Source organism: Cucumis sativus, unplaced genomic scaffold, assembly GCF_000004075.3.
Source record: "Cucumis sativus cultivar 9930 unplaced genomic scaffold, Cucumber_9930_V3 scaffold58, whole genome shotgun sequence".
Taxonomy (NCBI): Eukaryota; Viridiplantae; Streptophyta; class Magnoliopsida; order Cucurbitales; family Cucurbitaceae; genus Cucumis; species Cucumis sativus.
Genome location: NW_022279555.1, coordinates 248,669 through 269,589, shown reverse-complemented (window position 1 = coordinate 269,589; position 20,921 = coordinate 248,669). Strand labels below are relative to the sequence as shown.

General features: G+C 35.9%; 1 pseudogene; it reads right to left on the bottom strand.

The window, feature by feature from the left end:
• Nucleotides 1-3,236: 3,236 nt before the first annotated feature.
• On the bottom strand, nt 3,237-10,478 carry LOC116406047 (annotated as a pseudogene).
• Between the last annotated feature and the right edge of the window lie 10,443 nt (nt 10,479-20,921).

Genomic DNA, 20,921 nt, shown 5'->3' with positions numbered 1-20,921 from the left:
CTTTTATTCATTCCCAGTTTCAGCTCTTCTTGCTAAGGATGGATCACTCTTTCATTCATGAGGTAATTAGATAAGTGGCTTAAAAGGAGAAATAATAGTCGAAATACCGTAGGTATTAGCTCAAATTCAGAAATGCAAGGTTTTGACTCCCTCGCTCCTATGCCTTCCTATGCCTTTCATCCTAAAGTTTCTGAAACTTCCTTTTATTTCCAGGTAGACTTTTGAGAGCAGGAAGACAACTAATCATGCTGGTTGGAGTCTCCAACGAGTATCTGGATCTCCCCTCCTCCTCAAACCTTTTTTCTTAAATGCGCTTCTCACGCATATTGAATTGTGCCTCTTGGCACTACCCATAATGATCCTTCTCATTATTTAAGTGCATTTGAACTTCTAAGTCGATCTCTTGTGATAAATGGACATGATACCTTCTTACAGAAAGACAATTGTACCAGTTTGTAATTAGGTTCTGCGTTGAAGACCTTATTTGTAAAGCTCTCTAGAAAATAGATGAAAACGAAGTGAAAGAATTTCATTTTGATGCTTCACTCAATTTTTTGAGGTTGAAAAAGAACTGAAGGGGTACGATCGACCCACGGGGTGTGGCTCATGGTGGTTAAGCTAGTGGCTATCTCATTGCTTATGAGAATTTCACATTCATACTCTTCAGAAAGGTTTTCTCGTATTTGGCATCCAACCTGAATGACATCTAGAATGGTTAATAATTTCTTCATGCCTTGCTTAGCTTCTTCCTGATTCCCAAACTAACGACACAAAGGCAAGGAAAAGAGGTTCAAAGAATATTGATAGTCGCGGCAAAGGTTGAGGTCTCAAGAATCTTCCCCTAATCTCATCTACTCTATGGTTGTCCTATATTCATGTATATCAAGAAAAGCTAAAAGATAGACACCCATTCACTTGTCTTAGTGTACATAAAGTCAAATTATTCGATCTGACATTCTTCCATTTCCTAAAGTCCTAAAAACAAGGTGCGTGCAGACGCGAGGTTCTAATTGATCAGTAGTTGAAGGAGAGAAAGTAGCTTATTTCTAAGAAATTCTTATTACTATGGTATGATGAACAAGTAAGAAGGAGGGAAGGAAAAAGTCCAACAAAAGGAACCTACGACAAGGAAGGAAAGCCTATTACCCACAAGAGTGCAGAATCAAGGAAAAGTTACGGGTACGAGCTCTCTTTCATTCGTCGAACTCAAGCAATCTCCGTTTTACACCTCTACTAAACTGAATTAATTGGCTTTTCCAAACTAGTAAAAAGACTAGAAACCTTGGACCTATGGCTATCCAACCAGGTCTTTCCACATAAAGGGGAAAGAGGTAGAAAGGAATAGCGAAGATCAGTTAAAGATCAAGAGGCATCAAAATGAAATTCTCCTTATATCTTTTCTTTCGAGATGATTAACTTCCTTATTTTTATATCTTGAGTCTATCTTCTTCTTTCTTTATGTAAGACCCAAACTTTGGGTAGTGTAGTCTTTTTCAAAGAGTTTAAGAGGTTTGAAAGAAGGAAAGTTTTTGGTTCAATATCAAAGAATAGTACTTTTTAGGCGTATTGGGTTGACTTGGCAAAATGGTTTTAGAGGTTAGGGTTTAGGGTTTTGAGTGTTTAAGGTTGGCAAGAAAGAAGGATTAAAGAGGTTAGGTGTTTTAGCTAACTTCAGAAAGGAGTTTCTCACAACTCGGAAAATTACACTCAATCTAGACTTGAAAATTCATAATTTGAGTCTAGTTTATTGAAGAAGGTTGCTGGGCGTTTTGGATATGAGAAAGTTGACGTTTGGACAAAAGAAGGCAAAGGGTCAGTTTGCGAGTGAATCTGAGCAAGCTACACTCTTAGAACGCTACAGAACGCATCGTTTGGCGTTTTCTTCCCTCAAAATTTCAGGAAAAATTTTTTAGGGAAGAAAACACATTTAGAGAAACTTTGTAGAAGAAAGTTTTGTCAAAAGAGTTATGGATTTTAAGTTATAACTTTTCTAAGTTGGGTTATGTAGTTTGGGCGAGAAACTAGGTGAGATGACCTTGGAAGTTAACTATGCGTTTTGGACAACTATGTGGCATGATAAGGGCAAGCGGTTTAAGGTTTTAGTGAGGTGTAAAACCTTGTTAGCATGCATTTTAAGGTGTAAAGTAAGTAGGAGGTTCCTTAAGAAGGTTTAAGGTGAATTTAAGCAAGGATGAGGTGTCAGCTTGTACTCATGCAATGAACTCTATAAATAGGCCAAATTTAGTATTAAGTTTCTCACAATCCACTCGAGTGTTTTGAGTGAAATTAGTCTTAAAAGTTTTCATTTTGAGTCTATTTTCTAAGTTGGGGTTTTTGATTTAATTTGAGTAACGGAGAGTTGCGTTTTGGCGGTAGAAAGCAAGAAAGGTCAGAATACAGGTGGTTCTGAACAATGTGAACTTCCAGAGGGCTGTAGAGTACATCCGTTGGAATCTGAAGTTGAAAATTTTAGGTATGAATAACAAGACGTTTTTCAACAACTTTGTAGAAGGATATATGTTTATTTGAGTTCTGGATTTTAAGTTCTAAAGCTCTTCCTAATTATGGTTGATTAATCATTGATGTCCTTAAAAGTAGAAACGTGACATATCATGTATGCCCTTAAGTATCTCAAGCTTGTGTAGGCCAAGTTCAAAAAAGAAAATCAATTATGTTTAATAAGGAAGAAATAAAATATAACTTGTACAAATATTCTGAAAATCAAATGAATAAATGGAGTAAACACAAACTACAATTATAAACATCCAGAAGGGTCAAATGTCTACGAATAGACTAATGAGATTCAAAAATACCAGTCATGCTTGCATAACTGACTGAAAAAAATGTAATGTTTCCAAAAGATGCCGCATATCTCAAGTCCATTATAAGAAAACCTAATGTTCTTCAGTTTGTAGTATCAACAATGCATGAGTAGTGTTAAACATGTATTTCATTTAGTTTGCGAACTAGTATGACCTTCCTCTATTCTCATTCATTCATCATCGATCAAACAAAGTTCAAGAAATTTGATCACAAAAGCTCTTTCAAACAAAAAAATAAAAATAAAAACAAACAAATAATTCAAAAAAATTAATTATACCAAACAAGGAATAATTAACTAAACAAAATGTAAGGGATGAATCTTAAGAAAACAAATTACTAAAACCATATCTGATACAAATTTAGGGGGTTTTTTTGTCTATCAAATAAACCAATAAAACAATGAACTTCAAGAATTAAAATTCACAAAAATAATTCAATAAAAGAATGGCAAAAAACCTCAATATCACAAAATTAATAAGACGGAATAGATGCATTCTACAAACTTGTTTTATTGCATGCTCACCACCCTTCCAAAATTTATTTGATAAAAATTTAGTAAACTTAAAACACAGACAATAACAAAATTGTTGCAAACCTGCATTTACTGGTCAATGTCTTTAAATAAGCATTCTCTGACGTCAATTCTTGATTTTTAACTTCATAAGCATCCACCTAACCATGAGACAATTATGAGAATATTTTATTTAACCACTAACAATCATGCTCATGCACAAACATTTAAAATAGAGGTTTTAACATACTATCCTTTTATAGAAATCGTTATCAGTTTTCTTGCCATTCCAAGTTCCACGTCGTCACCCTCTTTCTGTTCATATCATACATTACAAAAGCCAGTAAATGAAAGGAATGATCCATTATGGGTAAAATATTGATAAATAACTAAAATATACTTGTAGCAAATTCATTATCTCCGTTCCTGATATAGATGCTTTCTTTTTCTCCATTAAGACTTGACTTGGTTTAGACATACAAAAACTCCTATATAACCTGAATCCAACTTGAGCCTAGAACCGAAAAATAACTAAAAGGTATCTCACACACAATTTGATGTACTCCTTTTCTTTCTTCTTCACCTCAGGTATTTGTTGAGTTCCTACTTGCTTTGCACACAAACAGAAAACAACATTAGTACTAAAATTATTACATAGAAACTAGTATCTATCTCACAGCATCCAACTACCATAACCTGATTGCCAATAACCCTTCTCTGGAGTTCAACATTTTCCTACTGTAGCTTGTCAATTTGAGCTTTAAAAGCAGCCTTACCTTTGGCTTCCTGTGGAAAAGAACTTCCTTGTTCAATGTTAAATAGAGAGAAATCATAGAATTTAGACAAGTCTCGAGATTGTACTATTCGTGTAACTGTTGCAATCTCCCTATCTTTAACTTGTACTACCGACTTTAGCCTCTCAACTTTGGTCTCCAACCTTGCTATATCTTAATGTAGCCTGCCACAAGAAAATAAAGGTGACTGAATACACGGAACCATGGTTGTGTGAAGGAATATTAAAAAGCTTTGCAACATTATTACCCTGAAATGAACTACATTTATTCCATATCTTAAACCAATCTCCCACAACAAGAAATGAACCAAAATTAGAAACAGCAGCTCTTTCAACACTACCGAAAGACATAATCTCACGAAGACACTTGGCAATAAAATCGAATCTTTAACGCATCACCATTCTCATCAAATGTTAAACAAATCTCCTCTTAATTCCAATTATTTGATAAGCGAGAAACAAAATAGATCATTAAGTAACACAAATTCACGAAAAATCAAACATAATAGATCGTTAAATTGAAATGTGACGGTAGACTTGACTAAGCCTGATCCTCTTAGCTCAGAAGACAAGGACGGGTCGTGTTATGAGAAATGTCAAGGTAGACTTAACTAAAACTTAACTAAGCATGGATAACAGAGTAATTTTTCTTTCCATTCCAACAAATGCAAAATGAAACTCAAAACAATCTCACATAATACAAATAAAAAATTCTTCCATTATCTTCTTCAGAACACAAGCATCTCTAATCTCCACCACCGACAAAGACCCAAGACATTAAAATTAAGAACATATAGAATCAAAAGCAACACAAAAGACCAAAGAGAGAGAGAAAAAATGGTTAAGATCAAAACCATAATGATAGAACAATCAACAACAAACTAATGTCATATCTCATCAAATTTTTCAAAAAAATAAATAAAAGAAAACAAGTAAGAATCAGACAAGCCAACATACCATGTCTATTTTTGCATTTGAATTTTTCCTACCTCTGTTAAGTTCCAAACATGTTTTCGAGTCATTGGAAATTACTTTTTATGTTACAAAATCACTTTTAAAAGTATAGACACAAACGAACGTTAATATGCCATGAAAATCACTTTTAACAAAACATTTATTAGTAAAAATCAATTTTGTTAACTAGTTTCTAAAAACACTCTCAAATATGTCTTCCATAACCTGGTTTAAGTTTTCAAGAAAAATGACTAATGGGCCAGGATACTCATGCCATGGAGTGGCAAAAAAGAGGTTGAGCTTTGTATTTTAAGTATCATGTTGATGAAGACATGTAAAAGGTCTTATGATACATATAAGTTGAGAAAACAAGTAATAAAAGAGAAATATTTGAGTGTATCAAGAAAGCACCAATACATATAGAAGCTTAAGCTAATGGATAAGAGAGTAAATTTAACATAACATCCAACACTCTTTCTCATTTGTGAGTTTGAAATATGAAAAGTAGAGCCACGCTAAGTGAGAATGTAAGTGCGTATATTCATGAAATAAGATGTTAGCTCGTAAGACATTGATTTGAAGTAAATAAGATATAGCAATATAAGAATAGATACGTTGTGGTACGTTATACCAACACATAGATTTTAACTGTTAAATCAAAAAAGAAAAAAACAAAAACAAAAACAAAAACAAACAATAAAAGGCATTATTAAGGCGTAGTTAAAGTTTTGGTAATTAACATTTTTAAGCAAAGCTAGATGGACTCACTGGCTACAAGAAATAGACAATAATTTGGATAAAGGCAAGGCAAGGAAGGGATCTCGAGTGATAGAAAAAGAGACGAATGGTGACAATAAGGGTACCATAAAAGTAATGGAAATTTTTAATTGGACAAACCATTCAACGTAATTCCCCCCCACGGTAACTTGGTCCATAAATTTCATAAAATCTAATCACTCCTTCCAACCTGTCCTTCCCATTCATCTAAATTCCCTTTGACTCCTTAACAAAACAACACATTATTTGCTTACATGATCAATCATCATTTATATTCCCTCTCTTTTTCTGTGTACAAAACACCTAGATTCTCTTCTAATTCCACCCTAAGAGAAACCTGAAATTTATCACCTACTGCACAGCCTAATATCTTCCATTGTCATTGTAGCGTTTAGGCTTAGAGGTAGATGACATCCAAATGAAATACTTTAAAAGTACGAAAGTACAGCACTTGGAAATACCAATCTAAGATGTATAAGATCTCTACTCACCCCTAGTAAGCACAGAAATACTGAGAAATTAAAAAGAAACTGTAATAAGAACACAAGAAGAAGAAAATATTACGTATTGTTGATGAACTTACTTTGAGTCAATCACGAATTCAACACATCTCATCTACCATTTAACTTTGTTGGCATTTCAAACATGATGAACATTTCAATTCAACTCTTTTGTCTCTTGAGTACTGTAAGCTTTAGACTGATGATTATGTATTCTGCCTCTTCAAGGGAATTCTATGGTCTTGGTGGAAGGGTTTGGTAGGAATTCTTTCTTTTTCTCCCTTAAGACTTGGTTTAGACATACAAAAGCTCCTATCTCAGTTGTAAATAATAAACACCTCTAACAGAGTCCAACTTGAGCCTAGAACCAAAAAAACTAAAAGGTTCTCACCTGCAATTTGATGTACTCCTTTTCTTTCTTCTTCATCTCATGTATTTGTTGAGTTCTTACTTGCTTTGCACACAAACAGAAAACAACATTAGTACTAAAATTATTACATAGAAACTAGTATCTATCTCACAGCATCCAACTACCATAACCTGATTGCCAATAACCCTTCTCTGGAGTTCAACATTTTCCTACTGTAGCTTGTCAATTTGAGCTTTAAAAGCAGCCTTACCTTTGGCTTCCTGTGGAAAAGAACTTCCTTGTTCAATGTTAAATAGAGAGAAATCATAGAATTTAGACAAGTCTCGAGATTGTACTATTCGTGTAACTGTTGCAATCTCCCTATCTTTAACTTGTACTACCGACTTTAGCCTCTCAACTTTGGTCTCCAACCTTGATATATCTTAATGTAGCCTGCCACAAGAAAATAAAGGTGACTGAATACACGGAACCATGGTTGTGTGAAGGAATATTAAAAAGCTTTGCAACATTATTACCTGAAATGAACTACATTTATTCCATATCTTAAACCAATCTCCCATAACAAGAAATGAACCAAAATTAGAAACAGTAGCTCTTTCAACACTACCGAAAGACATAATCTCACGAAGACACTTGGCAATAAAATCGAATCTTTAACGCATCACCATTCTCATCAAATGTTAAACAAATCTCCTCTTAATTCCAATTATTTGATAAGCGAGAAACAAAATAGATCATTAAGTAACACAAATTCACGAAAAATCAAACATAATAGATCATTAAATTGAAATGTGACGGTAGACTTGACTAAGCCTGATCCTCTTAGCTCAGAAGACAAGGACGGGTCGTGTTATGAGAAATGTCAAGGTAGACTAAATCTCATGTAAGTCACTAGTCAAATAAACCAACAGCTAAAACAAAGCAAAACAATAACAAAAACCCACAAAGATGTTGTAACGACAGTAAGACGTATTGGTTATGATAAACATATACTACTATGAGTTAGGAAGATCATGGATCCAGCCAAAATTATAGATGAATCAGTGATAATCAAAAGTTGAAATCAGTGATATCGAATATTTCTTTAACCCAATATGTTTAAGGTTGCATTTTGTTGTTTCCACACACATCTTGTGACTATGATCAAAGCGTTGAAAGTGCAAGAATATAAGTTATAGAATAGATAGATTCAAATATATTAGCAATATTTTTTGCTGGGTACATCAGAGATTTAGAAGTAAGAAATTATATGAATGATAAATCAAAATAGTTCAGAGACATGGCACCTTTTCCTCACGTAGCTCCACTAAAACAAAGTGGTAAAGGGGAGAAAGCTAAAATGTGGCAAATGCCTTCTTCGCTAAAATGTGGCAAATGCCTTCTTCTTTCAAACATGAAGAGATTGATCACAAAGTCAAGTTGAAAGCTAAAAAAACTTAAGCCTCTATTTGGCAACAATTTTGTTTCACAAAATTATGCTTATGAAAATTACTTATGACTAAACTTCTTTGAACAATTGATAAAAATGTTCTTGAAAACTACTTTTTCTTTCCTAGTCTTTGAACAGAAGAAACAAACAAAACTAAAAGCAAAATTATTAGAAAATGTGCCTAAATGGACAAATAGTTAGTAGGAAGAAGAGGATTACAATATATTAGGTTAAAATGTTGAACTATGATGCTAACTAGAAGAGAGCAGACCACCTAACACTGATCCAAACCACAAGGTATGAACCTTAAAATTGGTGAACGTGTATCCACTTTAAAGGTTTAAGTAATGACTTCACTCTCATTATCGATTGATGTCATTGGATTGATTTTTCTCCCAAGTCCCTTGGGTTTTCTGGAGTTCCCCACCCTTGCTTTTCATCTAATCTTAGTGAAGAGTTCTCTTTTGGCTCATCTGAAACAAATGCCACCATCGTACTTTCAAAGATAAGGAATCCGACTTCACTCACTTTTCGATCATCTTTTGTATACAACCTTCACTTGGTGTAAATTCACCCCACACTTTCATTATTACAATCTTACTTCTCTTATATCACAATGGAATAATCTTTGTAATCTCTCGCAGCATATGTGCTCTTTTGTAATTTCATCCCATCAATGAAATTATTTATATGTTTCTGATAAAAGAAATGTCTCCTCAAAAAGAATAATAATAACAATAATGTTTGATCAAAGAATCCTTTGGACAAGTCTTGGCACATTGGGAAATCAAGCCCTTGGCATTAAACGCCGAGATCATGATATGGGAATTCCAAAATGTACAAAAATACAAATATTGCTCATGCTCATGAGATTGAATAAGCAACTTATACTCTCTGACTGCAGAAATCCTTAACTCTTAAAAGAAAACAGGAGGCATTGGAAGATGAGTATTTATTACCACTTCCAAATTCCAGTGTAGTGCTCATATACTGTTAACAGCGGTGCCTAAATCCTTGGGGTATTCGGTAGACCGTCATCGGATGAGATTGTAATGTAATGTAATCAATAACCAATGGTTGGATTCAGCGTTTTAGAGCCGATTTGTAATTAAACTCATACATTTCAGCTCTCCAAAGAGAGTCTTTGAATTCAACATAACATTTCTAGTTTCAATTACTAACCTATTGGTGGAGAGCAAGTGCCATAGGTTAAGAGTTAGTATTCCAATCCTGACTACTCCTGACATTACCACGAAGTGTAGACTACATACCTGTAACTCATTATTACTTATCGCACCCGGCAGCCCAAAATCTAAACTCTGTAAGCTTTATCTCATCTAACAATGCCACCCAAAAATCATGCACCAAAATCAACCAGAAATAGAGGTTCAAAATATAATGGAACGGCAGATAAAAACAATACAATAGTAAAAACCACGCACCTTTTACAAACTCTTCCCAAAGAGACAGGCTCAGTTAATCATCTTCGTCGCTCTCGTCACTGAAATAACTTGCTTTCTTCTCTTTTTTCTTCTCTACAATGTTCTCACCGCCAGTCAGGAGTCTCTGGTCTGCATCTCCGTCCACCACCGAGGCCCAATTGTCATCCTCAAACCCTTCTCCAACATCCGATCCCCAATCCTCCTCGTGCCTAGCACCAACTCCACCCCTTCTTACCCGCTTCGGTTCTGGTCGCTCCCTTGGCCCCAATTGATTTTTAGGGCATTCATAAGACAAATGCCCATCAATTGCGCCGCACTCGTAGCACCTACTCTTATCCTTATAAACCCTCTTCCTTATAAACTCAGCGCACGACCATTATCAGTCGCTATAGCAGCCTTAAGAACACGGCCATTCAAAATCTTCCCGTGCATCTGTTTCGCGGCCTTCACCGCGTCGTCCTGAGAAATAAACTGGACGAAGGCAACGCCGCGAGACTTGCGAGTCTGTCGATCTTTCAACACCGTAACACGAGCGATCTTACCAAAGTTGAAGAAGAGAGTGTGGAGGTCGGAATTAGTGAGTGAATAGTCGAAATTGGAAACATAGAGAGTAGACTTCGAAGGAACCAAACCTCCAGAACCACCGCCAGACTTAGTGGAAGAGTGTGAGTGTGAGTGCGATTGCGATGAGAAGTGCGATTGCGATGAGAAGTGCGACTGTGAAGACGACGGCAGCGACGGGTCAGAAGAGGGGGCGGAGGGATACCGGTAATAGAAGGTTTCGTCCTCGTCGCTGTCGCTAGTAGGGCTATTGGTTTTCTTTCCCTTGGGCGCCATTTTTTCACCCGAGTGCTGTAAACAAAACCTATAGAATGAAAATATAGACTTAAGGTTTAGGAAATCGACCAAATCTAGGAACGAGACAATTACTATGAGCGGTTTGTTTTATTTAATATTAAATAATAAATAGATTTGGTTAATTTCGATTGTTTGAATTGATTTTTTTAAAGTCAATGCTCACTCCTAAGTTTCACTAACTTTTTGCAATATCACTCTCTATAAATAAATTGTTTCTTCATCTTTAGAGAGACATCATATTCATATAAACAAATTCTTTTAGGAGAAGTTTGGTGCATAGTATTATAGTTTAAGTTGTTATAGTCGTGTTTAGGGTACATAATATTATAATATTAGTTATTATAATTAGTTATTATAATTTGTGTTTATGTGTAAATTATTATAGTACGAGTTATTATAATATGTGTTTGAGTATAAATTATTATAATCCGACAAAATTGAGAATCAAAGTGACCATTCTTATTTTGAAAAAGAAAAAAAATCCAAAAGAAGTCAAAAGGAATAGAGAAAATTGTTCAGTCAAATGTTAGTTTACTTTTATTACAAAAAAATATTTATCTTTTGGGTTTAGGCTAATCTTCAATGATCATGGTCGGCCAATCTCCCACCATCATCTCTAGTGACTCCATCGACGAACTTCCGATAATCAACTTCGACGACCGTTGTCATCGATTAGTCTTGAAGATTTTTTATAAAAATATTTTTTAGTATATATAACAAACAAAAGAAATTTGTACGTATAAATATTTTTTAAAATATATATTTTAAAACACATTGTGTTTTTATTTTAAGAAGTTTTTAGAAAAAATGTTAAACAAAAATGAGTTTTTTAGGTTATTCAAGAAAATACTTTTAGTTTAGTTATAATAATATTTTATAAAATGCACTTTTTCATACTTTTTTTTCTTTGTAATATTCTCCTAAAGATAATGTTTGACCAATCCATGATTTGATTTGGACTATTATTCGATAGTAAACAATGTTGGTATGTTGCTTTTTATTTTATGTTCATGTGTTGTTTGAGTTCGGTTTAAATTTTGTGATTATGGTCACTACGTTTGTATTGTTGCATTATATATTTAAACTTGGTTAACCATATTCTCACTGTTCACACGAGATTTCGAATAAATGTATTTCGTGGAATTGAACTTTATATATTGATGAATATTGTGCATACAACCTCTAGTATTTACTCCTTTGATGCTTTCTCTCGAATACAAGTTAAAACTTATAACTTTTTGATCTTCGATCTTTAGGATATTGTAGTTGCAAGTTGATTTGAACTTCGATCTTATGGAATCCAAGGAAAGTTTAATCTTCCAACTTTCAGAAGTTGTTGATCTCCAGGTTGATATGAACTTTGACGTCTTGAGAGCTTGTAGAAGTTTGAATCTTCAATTCTTCAGTACTTCAGAGGTTCAATTCTTTATTCAACCAAAGACCCCTTTTAAAATGAATGGCAATGGTCTCTATTTATAGAGAAATTTCATGGGCTTTAGGTGAACTTGGGCTCATTTGCTTGCTAGACTTGGACTTGGGCCCATTTGATTGTTGGGCTTGGACTTGAGCCCATTTCTGAGTTGAATTTGAACTTGGGCCCATCTGCTTATTCGACTTGGGCTTGAGCCCATTTTTTTTGTTGGATATGAATTGAGTTGGGTTGAGTAAACTTAATTATCCAAACTCAAACAAAAGTATAATCATCATCATATTTATTGTGATGATGTGGCGTAATTTAATTGGTCAAAATTTATTGCTCAACAAATGTCTCCTTTTAGAGATTTGTGCACGTTTATATGATGGGTGAATCTCGAAAACGATAAGCTGAAATAAGTGAATTTGTTCTTGGATTTGGTTCTAGTTAATATGTCAATTTAATCATACTATGCATTTGGACATAAGTGTGATTAAAATGTTATACGAAGTTTGGTCAATTTATATGGTGGAGCACACCAAGCTTGATCGAAGACAAAAATGGAGATGGAGATCCGATCGACTGTAACACATCGAAGACGAAAATAGAGATGGAGATCCGATCGGCTGCGACACATCGAAGACGAAAATGGAGATGGAGATCTGATCGACTGCAACACATCGAAGACAAAAATGTAAATATAGATCCAATCGACTGCGGCACATCAAAGACAGAAATGGAGATGGAGATTCGACCGACTGCAGCACATGAAAGACTGAGATGGAGATGAAGATCCACATATCGAAGATGGAGATGGAGATCCGATCGGCTGCAACACATCGAAGATGGAGATCCAATCGACTGCGACACATCGAAGACGAAAATGGAGATGGAGATTCGACCAACTGGAGCACATGGAAGAAGAAGATGGAGATGAAGATTCGTACATCGAAGATGGAGATGGAGATTTTGATGACTGCGACACGTCGAAGATGCAGATGGTGACGACTGCGGCACATCAAAGATGATGACGACCACATCGAAGATGCAGATGATGATGGCTGCGACACATCAGAGATGCAGATGATGATGACTGTAACACATGGAGATGGAGATTCTGATGGCTGCGACACATCGAAAATGTAGATGGTGACGGCTGCGACACATCGAAGATAATGACGGCCACATCGAAGATGCAGATGATGACAACTGCAACACATCAAAGATGCAGATGGTGATGACTGCAATACATGGAGATGAAGATTCTAACGGCTGCGACACGTCGAAGATTCTGATGGTGACAGCCACATCGAAGATACAGATGATGACACCTGCAACACATTGAAGATGCAGATGATGACGGTTGCAACACATCAGAGATGCAGATGATGATGACTGCAACACATGCAGATGGAGATTCTGACGACTGCGACACGTCGAAGATGCAGATGGTAACGGTTGCGACACGTCGAAGATGCAGATGGTGACAACAGCGACATATCGAAGATGCAGATGATGTCGGCAGTGACACATCAGAGATGTAGATGATGACGGTTGCAACACATCGGGGATGCAGATGATAACGACTGCAACACCTAGGAGATGAAAATGATGATCTTCTCGTCTGCAACACGTGGAAGAAGATGATGATGAATCCTTTTGGCTACAGCACGTGGGAGAAGATGAAGATGAAGATGAATCCTTTTGACTATAACACGTGGGAGAAGATGAAAATGAATCCTCTCGGTTGTAATACGTGGGAGAAGAGGAATCCTCTCGGCTGCAACACATGGAAAAGATGAAGATGAATCCTCTCGGCTGCAACACATGGAGAAGGTGAAGATAAAGATCCTTTCAGCTGCAACACTTGAGAGAAGATGAAGATGAATATCTTTTCAGCTGCAACACTTGCAAGAAAAGGTAGAGCTCGCTACTTTGACTTTGCCCCATTTGTCCCATTTCTTTTCTGTTGTAACTGCTCATGAATTTCATTTTCTATTGAGATTACATCATCACGATGAAGCATAATTTTTTTTTTCGTGCGACTGAACTTAAAGTAAACTTTAAGCTGCCTACGTATCCTTTTTATAACACAAAGATCAAGTCATAACGTAGTTCAATTGAGTTGCTGTTTTTTTTTTTTTTTTTTTTGTCATTCACCTTTTAAGCTCTTGTGGACTAAGAGCATCATGCAATTTAGGCTCTTGCGATAAGGAGCTTTACACATTTAACAAATATTTTCGTAAAAAATTTGTTCACCTTCTTCATTTGTAGAATTGGTGAATATAATAATTTTTGGCTTCACGATCAAGGGACCTTCTGTGTTTATGTCAACAAATAACTTCCTCTTCATGCGTGATGAGACACAACTGCGTATCTTCTCGCCATTATTTTCTTCATGAAGTGATTTTACCTTCAAAGTTTTCATCTCTTTTTCATGTTGATCACTTGTCATTTTAGTCTATCAAAAACAGATGTTGAAGGTTGATATTTCTTTGATGTGGAGATACTTAGCCTTTTGAAAGCTAAAGTTTGAGTGGAAGTAGATGTTAAACATTGGTTTTCTTCTTCTTTCATGGCCATACTCAATCTTTGAAAAATTGAAGATTGAGTAATTGAAGGCTTGATACGATCAAAGACAAAAGTCATTTGCTTAATTTCATTTGAATTGTCGATTTCTTCAGAAGATGCATAATTGTTGTCGACTTCTGTTATACTGACAACATGACATGCAAGGACTTCTAATACTTTCTTTGGATGATCATCAAGGAAGCTTCTTGGGAGATTCTTTCAAAATTATCGACCGTCGATGTCGGATGAAGTCCTCATCTTTTCCTTTGATAGGCTTAGACTTCCACATCTTATTTCTTTTCTCATTTTTACGAGAGTTGCTTCCTTTTCCATGCTTCTGATGGAAGTGCGACTTCGTTTGTACGAAAATTGATTGTCTCCCCTTTTTACGAGTCATGACTATCCATCCTTCGCAATCATCTTCAATAGGCTTTTCTTTGTTTTGAGATTTCTTTGTCACGATCCTTTGTTGGAATCGAACATGTACAGGTTCAAAAGTCCCAAACTGGACCAAGTTTTTCCATTAATCATAAAGGTGTGTTGATGGCGGAACACTTGAAGTCATCTCAATTACAACATGATTTGTCTGAGCTACTTCATCCATATCTAACTCGATCTTCTTTTCACGAGCCAACTTTATAATTAGCTCCTTCAACACGAAACACTTTCCAACAGGATGACTAATGACCCGATGGTACTTGCAGTAGTTAGGATCATCTACTTTCTCTGCTTGTTTCGGTCGTTTGCATTCTGGCAGTTGAATAAGTTGCTTCTCTAACAGTGCTCTAACATGTCTGCAACATCAGAGTCAGGAAATGGATAAAATTTTTCTTGTCTTTCTTTAAGGGCGTCGCTTTTCCTCTCTATCATGCTTTCCTTCAAATTTTGTTTCTTTTCTTTTAGAGAAAGATTTCAAAGGGGTTGCATGAACAACCATAGACTCATTTATGACACTATCTGTAATCTTTTTAGTGTCATCAATTTAATTCTTGTCACTCCTCATTTTTTGAACCAAAAAATCTTTTGCTCCTCTACGAGTGATACTTAGTTCCATATCATGGGCACGAGTCGCCAACTCTTCAAACGTGCGTGGTTTTATCCCCTGCAAAATATAGAGAAGTTCCCAATGCATGCCTTGGGTGCACATCTCGACTACAGACATTTCTATGAGCTTGTCTTTGCAATCCAGGCTTAGAGCTCTCCATCGGTTTATGTAGTTGATGACTGGCTCCCTCTTTCGCTATTTGCTATTTGTCAACTCCATCATGCTGACGATACGCTGGGTGCTGTAAAAGCGATTGAGAAAGTCCCCCTCAAGTTACTCCCAACTATCAATGGATTCATGTTCCAGGTCGATGTACCATTTGAAGGCGTTTCCTTTCAGAGTTCGAACGAACTGCTTTATCAACAAATCTCCTCTCGTAGTAGGAGTTTCACATGTTTCAATGAAGTGAGCAACGTGTTGTCTTGGGTTACCCTTTCCATCAAACTGTTGGAACTTGGGTGGTTGGTATCCATTCGGCATTATGAGATTGTCGATCCTCTTCGTATATGGTTTGGAATATAGAGAGAGAGTTTGAGCAAGTCCATCATATTGAGTTTTGATGGAGTTTGCAATCATCTCCTGCAACTGTTGAATAGATATTGATGCAATTGAGGTTGAATTTTGTGGTTGACTTTCTTGCATAATTGTCTTCCTTTTGTCAGTATTTTTGATAGTATGTGTATGACTTGATTCAGCAGCATCATGACGTTCGATGTGATTCTTGAGAGATGCAATCTCATTATCCTTTTCTTCAACGACCTTCATGAGCATGTTGATCTTCTTTTTAAGCTCAGTCATTCTGTCTTCACTTGTATCCACGTCAGTCACCATAATCGACATGATATTTGGATGAGGCATCTTCTCATTCGAGCGTTCACAGGAGGAAATTTGTTCGTCAATCACAGGATTTTCTTCGACTATAATTCCACCTTTTGGTGGCTTGGACAGTTGCTCCCAAATGTTCTTTGCGGCCTCAAAGGATGGCATTTCCTCAGATGATTGAGTCTCCCTTGAGCGGCTGTGAGTATTTGGCTGCTTGCCGATGTCATTTGTTCGTCAATCGACATGATTTCTTTAGATGTTCTTCAAAAGAGAAAGAGATGAAAGGTAGAGATTGTCTCACTGGACGTGTCAAACTGTTCACACGAGATTTTGAAGAAATGTATTTCGTGGAGTTGAACTTGATATATTAAAGAATATTGTGAATACAACCTCTAGTATTTACTCTTTTGATGTTTTTTCTCGAATACAAGTTAAAACTTAGAACTTTTTGATCTTCGATCTTCAGGATGTTGTAGTTGCACGTTGATTTGAACTTCGATCTTCTGGAATCCAAGAAAAGTTTAATCTTCCAAGTCTTCAATCTTTCAGAAGTTGTTGATCTCGAAGTTGATACGAACTTGCACGTCTTGAGAGCTTGTAGAAGTTTGAATCTTCAATTCTTCAGAGCTTCAATTCTTCTTTCAACCAAAGACCCCTTTTAAAATGAATGATAGTGGTCTCTATTTATAGACATTTCATGGGCTTTAGGTGAACTTGGGGTCATTTGCTTACTGGGCTTGAACTTGAGCCCATTTGCTTGTTGGGCTTGGATTTGAGCCCATTTGCGAGATGAGTTTGGACTTGGGCCCATTTGATTCTTGGACTTGGGCTTGAGCCCATTTGTTTTGTTGGATCTGAATTGGGTTGAGTTGAGTAACTTAATTATCCAAACTCAAACAAAAGTATAATCATCATTATTTACTGTGATGATGTGACGTAATTTAATTGGTCAAAATTTCTTGCTCAACACTCACATTTTTGTATTGTTTTCCATTCTAAAATAATTCATCCATGATTTATAGAGATTTATCTCTTACATAATTTAAAGCATAGTATTAGAATAATGTTGAAAATCATTTTATCTATTTGTTAAACTTGTTAATAATCCTATATGAAATTTTCAAAAAATTGATATTTTATATATTGAATATATGTAAAAAAGAATAGAAAAAAACTGTCACAAATAATAAATTCGACAAAATATTTACTAGATTATATTAATAATAGATATTGATAAGCCCTTATATGTTTAGTGACATTGATCGATCTATCGAATATCAAATTTTAAAATACCTTATAAATATTTTAATTAATTTGGCTATTTTTAATAGTAATAATAATAATAAAAACAATATAACACAAACAATTATACTTATATTGTACTCCAAAATTACAAGTTCCTAAACATAAACTAGAGTTAGTTGGAGTTTGGTTTAGAGATAAAATTTAAAACGGAAAAAAGAAAGAAATGAAAAGAAGTAAGCCTGATGTCACATGTGAAGCTTTGACCCCAAAAATCACCCGCAAAATTGCGCCAATACGTGCCATGACTCCTTTAGCATGGCCCAGGAGTAGCCCAACGTGGTCCCGAGACAGCCCAAGGGTGACCAGGACATATGCCCATGACATTGGCAGGCACCTCTCGAGGACAGCTCACAGGCCCCGCACGCGTGCCACGAAAAGGGTTGCTTGCAAAGAGTACAACTAATGCTCGAGCGGGGATTCAACTGGTATGCCTCCCCTATAATACATTTTGAACATTTTCAGCTCTGGCAGGCTTGCATATGAAAATGCCGAAACGTCACACCCAAGCTTTATGACCTAGAATGAAAAGCAAACACCTATGGTGGGATTTTAATTTCCATATTAATCAATTAACATGCATACAATACAATATAACCTTTATATCATACATTTTAATGCATGAACATGTTAACCTATGGTGGGATTTTAAATCTATATGACATTCAAAATGCACATACAAATTTAAAGTAATTTAATCATACATCACATGCATAAATAAAAAAAAACACCCTAAAATGGACTGATTTTTGGCTCCTAAATTAAGCTAAGTACTAAATTATTACATAATTACTTTGGTGTAGTACAGAACCACTCCCAAAAACTTCGAACCGGCTGAAAAACCAACCGAAATCGCTTGAACCGGCCCAGGCGCACACGGGTCGGGCGAAGGCAGGCGCGGGACGCAGGCGGGCGCGCGGGCGCAGGAGGGCGCGCGGGCGCGTGCGGGTCGCGAAGCGGGTCAAGGCGGGTTTTCGGGTCTGTGACCTTCTTTTCTTCATTTTTTTTCAATTCTCTCACCCGGTTGAACCAGTTACAGCCTAACTTCAACTCTAATGACTTTTTTTATTTTTTTAAAAATTACAAACACTTTGCAACAATAAAAATAAGCCATTAACAAGGCTAATTACAATAATTAGAACAAAAACACTTAATCTAGAGCCAAAATCATAATATATCCATTTTAGTTCAAACCAAAATTTATCTAATAAATATGAACCCACCACATGCAATTGGGTAAAAATGAAGCATGCTCTGATACCACATGATAGAACTAAGTCATGCACAGCGGAAAAAGAATCGAATTTCTACCCTAATTGCCACAATTAACATGTAACCATAAACTAATCAAATTAGGGTTTTAAGAAATATTACCTTTGAAGCTTTCAAAAGGTTTGATATCTTCTTACCAATTCTAACCGAGACCACCACTAGTACTCAACTGCTATCCTCTAGACAAAGAACCGGGTTGTGGGACCCAATTTTGGTGTAGAAAGTAATGGAGATAAAATGAGATTGGAAGCTTTCTTTTTTCTTTTGTTGAGATGATGAAAATGATAAAAGAGGCAAAAGTTTTTTCAACATTTGAAAACACCTCTATTTATAACCTAATTACATGAAAAAATGCATGCAATTCATTTGCCAAATCTCAACACCTAATGTTCCACTAACAATTAGTGGAATTTAGTGGGCTAGGTGTCTATATCTCATATAGCCACATATCCCACTAAGAGTTAGTGGGATTATCCAACAAAATGTTGGATTTTCCCACTAACTTAGTCCAAGGGTAAAATGGTCATTAGATATTTCTAGTCAAAAGTCAAACTTTGACTTTTCTTAGTCAAAAGTCAATATTTTGACTTTTTACCATTTTGTCCGTCTTGACTAATTCCAACCTCTCGAGCATGAATCCGCATTCATTTTTCCAAAATTCAAATCACATTTGAATATAAGGCCGGTCAAAGTTTGACTTTTCAAAGTCAAAAGTCAACATTTTGACTTTTTACTATTTTTGATCAATTCTATCAATTCCGAGCTTCTTAGTATGAATCCGCATTCATACTTATAGTATGTAAAACATAAAGCTCTATTTCTAATTAGAAGACCGACGACTATATCACTATATTTGTCGGTTTCCCTTTCTTCTCCCAATTCGAACAATTCGACTTATTTCATCACACCGTTCTAAGTTTAATCCATATGAGCTAGCAGAGGAACCTAATGGACCTATAGATCATGGGCTCCAACGATTCAAGGTTAACTAGCTAAACTCTTTTAAACCGAGTTAATCAACATTCGTTAACTAACGGGTCATTCCACTAAAGTCCCGTAGTTGCACTCCCCTCACTATAGATATATTTGTGTCCATTTGATAAAACCATAATCAGTAAGTTAATCCTTCACAGGTTGCTCGTAACCTTGGCTGGGTCAAAATACCGTTTTACCCCCAAGATTACATCTTGCTCCTTAAGTCCCACTAATCCACTATTGAACAATTGGTTTAAGGTTCAATCCTATAAACTTAATCCCTCTCGGGCCAATGAGAGGGTGGGGCCCCTTGTTCAAGACTTGGATTCAGTGTTTAAGAGAACAACCTATCTATTAACCCTAAAGCGGGTAGGAGTGAATTCCATCTTGTACCCTATGTTCCCAGCTATCCACCCGATCTTACCTCTGAAATGGGAGGCTTATTGGGCCAACGCTGATGAGCTGCCCTCACCTATGCAGATCTAAGGATAATCTCTTGTGAACAGGAGTTCATAGTTAACTCAGGATTAAGACTAAGTTACCTAGGTCATCAATAATTTAGATAGTAAGTTTTAAACAGTAAACGGTGTTATAACGTAAAAAAGACTAATTCATGGTTCAGTATTTTACATAGGATGCCCTCACTTTCATGTCTCTACATGAACGATTAGGATCACCTCGTTTGTACTACAAAGTGGGCCGCATCCATAGTTTCTCTAAATAAGGCGCCCAACCTTTATTTCATATACTATAGACTATTTAGGCTATATACTCGAACTTGATCCACGTTTATGTTTACACATAAAGTTCAAGTTTATTCAAAAATAGCCTTGGAACTTGATTTATTGGATTTAAGATTATAATATTTAATTTCTCAATAAACAACTTTATTGAACAGAATATGATTTACAAACTACGAGTTTTAGGACAAAAAATTCCAACAGATAGGCCTGTGTACGAGCCGATACATGTGGAGTCACATGATTGCTTCTCTTACGTTCTGACCCAAAATCAAGTTTGAGCACGACTCTTCGTCTCCTTACTTGATTCGAACTCATATTCG